Raw genomic sequence first — 6260 nt, 5'->3', positions numbered from 1 at the left:
ATTTTGTTTCCTGTTAACCTACAGAAAATAGAAAGGATTGAATCCAGCGTGTATCTAGTGGGCCCACAGATATCTAATTTAGAGTCATGAAAACAGAAATCTGTGTGTTCAGAACCACTGCTGAAGATGTGTGCCTAAGTGCCTTGGGGTTTGGTTTTGTTTTGTTGTTTGTCATTTAAATCACAGGCAGCAGCTGGAATGATTAAATATCTGCTCTCTAGTGGTTAGTATGTAATATTGGGGGAGAAGAATGGCATGGGCTCCATTCCTTGTTCTGGATTTCACATTTTTATCCAGTACCTGAGTTAATGTAGAACCCACAATCAAGAGGAGAGCCTGAGCTCCAAAATAGTATCAAAAGTGGACCCAGGTGCCCTTCACCCTGATGCTGTGATTCATTGGTTGTTACATTAAAAAAAGTGTATTCTGTGTTTGAAAATGCAAGTAGCTACTGCTGCACCTTATACAACCTGCTGCTTTTTTTTTGGTGTGGATTAGTCATGTTCAGATTTCTGGGCCCCAGTAGACAGAGACTGTGAGTCAGATGCTCAGCTCAAGGCTTTTGTGTAGATCAGTTGCAGGCACCTAGGGAACTTTCTGGTCAAAAGAAGGTGATCTGACTAAGTGAGCAGTTTGGGAATTATTATTCAGGAGTCTGATACCTGTTTGTGCCCTGCTTTTTAACCATTACATCCTTGTATCTCCTTGGATCTCATCCAACATCTAAGACACATCACTTTCTGTATGCTTCATGTTGTGCCTGATGAAGGCATGTTGTAACACTGATATTAATGGTGTTGTACAAGTCTGCTATAAAGAACTTAAGCACCATGGGTGAATTTAAGCATTTGATAAAAGTCCTGCATATTAGAGTTCTGAGAAACATCCCTCTTCCCTTGGTAGCCCTCTCTACCCCATCACACAACTCAGTAATCATCATACACATTCATAACCAGGCATGTTGTTTGGACATCCTTTTTTGAGTAAACATTTAAACACATGGCTTATTAAAGCAAATTAAAATGAAGAGAGAACACTAAAACATCATTTAATAAATACTGAACTGATAGGGGCATGTTGATGTTTGATAATATTGTCATGATTTTTCCAGTTCTGCATATACGCTCTGCTGTACAGCAGTACAGCTCTGTGGTGGTGCTACTGCTATTATTATGGCTTACACAGTGCTGACACTTACATTATAAACTGTGGGATCTTTTTCTGAGTGTTTCTTTTAATGGATGGGAAAATTTATTTTTGGTCTTAATTTTCTCATCTTGCTTAGCTTTTTGAAATGTAGTCTTTAATTCCACAAAGATGGGTGAAAATTCTGTGCACTTTGAGAGTTCCTACTGCAGTCATACCAGTCTCAATATACTGGGTGCTATATAAAGGGTTATAAAAAAGAAATTGTATCCCAGAGAGCTTAGAAACAGATGTAAAAGAAAGCTTGGATGTTTGAATCAGATTTGGGTAGAATTTAGTCACCTTCCTCCATGCATGTCTCACTGAAACAGACTGAATGTGGAAATGTCTGACCGTGTTTAGGTGACTCCGTTTTAAGCACCCAACTTTCCTAGGTACCAAAACGTGTGCCCAGAGGCATTAAGGCTGTTTTCATAGACCTTAGCTGTTTAGCATCCAGCTTAGGCACTTTGAGGCCATAAAGTAGATGTTCTAGCACTTAAAATTCTTGTAAGCATGCTATCAGTGCCCTTACTAAACATGCTGATAACCAGTTCCGTGCGGAGTTCTGCCACTCTGCGCACCTGCATTCATAACTGGGGCCAAGAGAAAGGAGGGTCACCTTTTCACACATTAGCTCAGATGGTCACAATCCTTCGCCAGTGACCAGAAAGCCAGGAGCCTTTACCATGAGATGCCTGAAACCCAAATCTGTGACTTGCCACCACTCTCTATGCTGCACCACCATGCAGCTAGTATGCCATTTCTGTGAATCCAGATCCATTTCTTTTGCATGAATCTGCATTTGTAAGAGAGGTAGGATCATACAGTTTGTTACTTGTATCTTGGCACAGTGCTATGATACTGCATTGAAAGTAGACTTGAACCTATATGCAACAATTTTGGTTTTGCCTTTGTGAGTGTCAGTACTACAGTTCAGACTGAAACTACCTTTTCTTTTTTAATGTTTTAAAAAATCCTGTATAAAAGTATTTGACTCACTCTAAAAACGTGTTTTCCTTCACACTTTGAATATTTTATGGTATTATAAGTGGTTATAATTCAGACAAGTTACATGTATTTAGTGTTAACTGCATGTTTGAAGCACAGACGAAAATTAAATAAATGTCTAGGAACAAATTACTAAGTTGAACAGTGAGTTTGTCAACATGGGAATTGGTATCCATAGGGATCAATGAAATAAGTGCTATAGTTGCAATTTGCTATAACATTTAATTAAATGACATAACAGTCAACTAGTTGAATACTCGTATTGGATTTTCAAAGGAATATGGGGGGCACACGAGGACCTTTCTCAGCTTAATCTTGGATAGACTTAGTTACTGGAAATGTGTGTGGCTTCTGCTGAAACCTTGCTTGCAGTTCAGCATAAATAGTGGTTCTAGTGGTGTGACAGGAAGAAATCAGTACAGGTATTAAAGAAGTATTGGTGTTTTATGGCATTTGAAGAAAGTGAAATTGAATGAGTAGTTTTCAAGTAATTCTGCAATGCTGTTTGCTAAATACTGTTTGGTCACTAAAATCTGAGTCTACCGCTTGTCAGAGACTGGATGTTTCTTGTCTTGAAACACCTTGGAATCCCGCTATCTGTGTCTGGTGGGAGGGGCAGGCTGGGCTTTGCTAAAGGTGAGGCAGTGCCCTGCTCCACCTCCAGCCCCCCCCCAAGCCCTGGTTGAGCTGTCAGTCATGGCATCATGTGGGGACCTGAGCAGAGGATCAATATGGGCCTGGAGCAAGGGCAGAGGAGGCCAGGAAGTTGACAAGGGGACTGGAGCAGCGCCCCCACGAAGACAGGCTGAGCAAGTTGGGGCGGATCAGCCTGGAGAAGGGAAGGTTGCGTGGAGGCTTCATGGCAACCTTCCAGTATCTGAAGGGGCCTTCTGGGAAGCCAGAGAGGGACTCTTCATCAGGAACTGTAGTTATAGGATAAGGAGTAATGGGTACAAACTGAAAGGGGAAATTCAGGTTACACGTTAGGAAGAAATTCTTTACTGTGAGGGTGGTGAGACACTGGCAAAGGTTGCCCAGAAAAATTGTGGATGCCCCACAGGTTTTCAAGACCAGGTTGGATGGGGCTTTGAGCAACCTGGTCTAGAAGGAGATGTTCCTGTCCATGGTAGGGGTGTGGGAAATAGGTCATCTTGAATGTCCCTGCCAAGCAAAACAATTCCATGATTCTATAAACTGTGTTGATAATGATATAAAAAGAGGGAGAATGTTTGGAAGGGAAATTTCCGAATTTAAATATTGTGCAAGTTCCATTGATTTGCAGAGGGCACAAAGCACTTACTACATCTCTTTGAATCTGGTTGTGATGGTGCTTTGCTTCCTTTCCCTTTGCCTGAGTTTTTCTGGAAATAACTGATGATTGTAGTTGAAATTCTATGCATCAAAACCATTTTACCATTTTAGAAATACTCATATATCTCTTCCCAATCTCCCTAGTTTTATCCAAGCATATTGGTACTTCAGGTGGTGGTTTTTAATTATTTATTTGTTTCAACATCAAAAGGTCATTCAGGTCCTTCAAAAAGACTTTCTTGAGCTTAATCTTAGATGTACTGGGCAGCTGAGATTTGTAGATGTTGGCTGGCCTGTCTTAGACTGGGAGTCGAGGAGCTGGGAATACTGTCTGTGAAGAAACCAGTATCTGTATTCATAGCCTGTGAGACCCTGAGGGTGGTAGCCCCTGGCAGTGCTGGTAGGAGAGAGGTCTTCTCTCATGTTGGGGAGTTCTGAACCCTTGTAGATCAAATTAAATGACATTGAATTAAGTCTGTATGCTAATATGCATCCAGTGCAGATTACAGACTAGTAGTGACTTCAAAGTTTCCCTTATATAGGCAGGCTGATGAATTTTGTGTTTTACTCTTCTAGCTTGACCTAAAGTTTGGCTCTGTTTTAGTAATGCAGGCTTGCAAGGGCATATTTTATGATTACTATATCTACATCCAGATGAATGGCTGCAGTTCCTTACCCTAGGTGTAGGATATAGAAAATAATCCTGTATGCTACTATTATACCTACACATCCAGCACAATCCTCATTCAAGTAGCACAAGCATTCCCTTCTTTAATAAACCCAGGGTTTATATGATCTGATGGCAAAATGAAAAAAAAACCACATCTCTTTATACAAAAATAGGACATTCATTATTTAAAAGAAGTCAAAACCACACCAAGTTTTTACCAATGCAGTGAGGCAACTGGTGGTTCCAGAATTCTTAACAGAATGGAAAATTAAATGTATAAAGTTTTAGAAATGGAGTGATGTTTGATGGTATGCTTGTCTAGTGTTAGAAAAATGTAGAAACCTGAATAAAAAGTAAAATTGCATTTATTCATATTTTTGTAGAGTTAAAAAGTGTGCTTGTTGGTAGAAGTAGCTGGCTACATCAGCTTCAGGATATATTGATGCCCCATCGATTCCAAGCATTTACCTTATTGCAAGCATTTGTGTAGGTTACTATGAATAAACATAAATACTGATTTGTACGTGTTGCCCTTCCACTGACACGGAGATATATTACCTTACTTTGGAAGTCTGTACACCCTTCTACTTTGCATAGATGGCTAAAGGAGATGCAAGGCACCCGTCTTTGGAGAGGCAATTTAGAGGAGAGAAAAAGGTCTTTGTGCAATTTTACAGCGTAGTTTGGATGTAAGTAGGGCAGAATTTGGTCCCAGAAGTTTTAGTCTCTGCATTATGAGGCATCATGCTTTCCTCTCCTAACAAAATAGAACAGAAAAGCCCTTTGTTTTTACTGTTAAACTTTTTCATTTTGTAATAGGCAAAAATAATTTTTTAATTTGTCTTTAGCCTTGCTTTTACCTTTTCATCATTTGACCTCTAGACCTCACTATTTCTACACCCTTTTCTTTGTCCTTTTTTTAATAAGGGGATGCTCCCAAAGAAGTGCTGCATGACTTTTTATGCTAATCTTGCTTCTATTTCAGTTCATGTTGACTTGGAGAATATGCCTTGTAAATAGGAATACCAACTGACATACTGAATATAATCCTCAGTTTCTAAGCATTGATTGTTTTCACAGCATCCTTAAAGGGTAAGCTGTCTTACTATCCAAATATCATGGCTGGGAAACTGAGGCTAACAAAGGCTGTATGATTTATGTGAAGCCACAGAGGGAATAAGTGCTGGGTTTAGAATTCCTGGCTTCTGTTCCTGTGTTTGGACTCATGCTGTCTCTCAGAGAAATCCTTGATTCCTCCTAATGCTGCATACCTTTCCTTGTCTGTTAAATGTAGCCATTCGAAAAGTATCTGGTACTCAATTCTCTCTGTCTGTCCTATTGAAACTAATGAATGCCTGCAGGCAGGCATAAGGTATCGTTACCTTTGACAGCCAGTATGTTTTATGTTTTAAATTATGTGTTGGGCAGAATTTTTGGATACTAATTTGATATAATGAGATGCGCTTCTAATATCAACTGTAGTACAGGAAGGCCTTGCAGCCAGCCTACTCTTTATTTAAAATTATTCCATTTCAGATGTCCTAATGAGTGCTGTGAGTTGTGTAATTCTTTCATAATTTTCCCCCATTCCCAGAAGGGAACTAGGAGCTGGAGTTTTTTCTATTTTTGTTTGCATAAAATAAAGATCTAGGGTAAGATTGTTGTGAAACAGTTGATATTGTGGGAATGGCAGTTAAGAAAAAAGCATTGTAGTCTAGAAATGTTAGTGTTAAGGCAATTCTCAATGCCTCTGCAGTTTGCCATTATCTTATAAATATCTTGACTCTGACTTTACAGTGCTGTTTATAGAATTTAATAAAGCAAATGTAATAATGCTGCCTGTGCTTTAATGCACAATCTCAATTGGGTTGACCAGAAGATAAATAGGAACAGGAATGATAGTGCGTTCCTACAGATTGTTTTTAATAAGCATGTTATTTAGTTGATCAGCCTGGTACTGTAATGCCTCCTATCCTGCTCTACCAGACAAATTTATTAATGTCCCCCCCCACCATTTCTCTGAGAACATTGATTCCCTGCAGACATATCTCTATTAAACCTCTAGAAAGTCGCAACTTCCAAC

At 39.5% G+C, this 6260-nt stretch overlaps 1 protein-coding gene across 1 annotated transcript in view; it reads left to right on the top strand.

The window, feature by feature from the left end:
• The window catches only part of MMS22L (MMS22 like, DNA repair protein), a 90911-nt gene that overhangs the window by 58874 nt on the left and 25777 nt on the right, over positions 1-6260 (top strand).

Source organism: Corvus brachyrhynchos, unplaced genomic scaffold (genome assembly GCF_000691975.1).
Source record: "Corvus brachyrhynchos isolate BGI_N302 unplaced genomic scaffold, ASM69197v1 scaffold14, whole genome shotgun sequence".
Taxonomy (NCBI): Eukaryota; Metazoa; Chordata; class Aves; order Passeriformes; family Corvidae; genus Corvus; species Corvus brachyrhynchos.
Note: the sequence above shows the minus strand (reverse complement) of the source record. Positions and strands in the feature narration are given on the sequence as shown.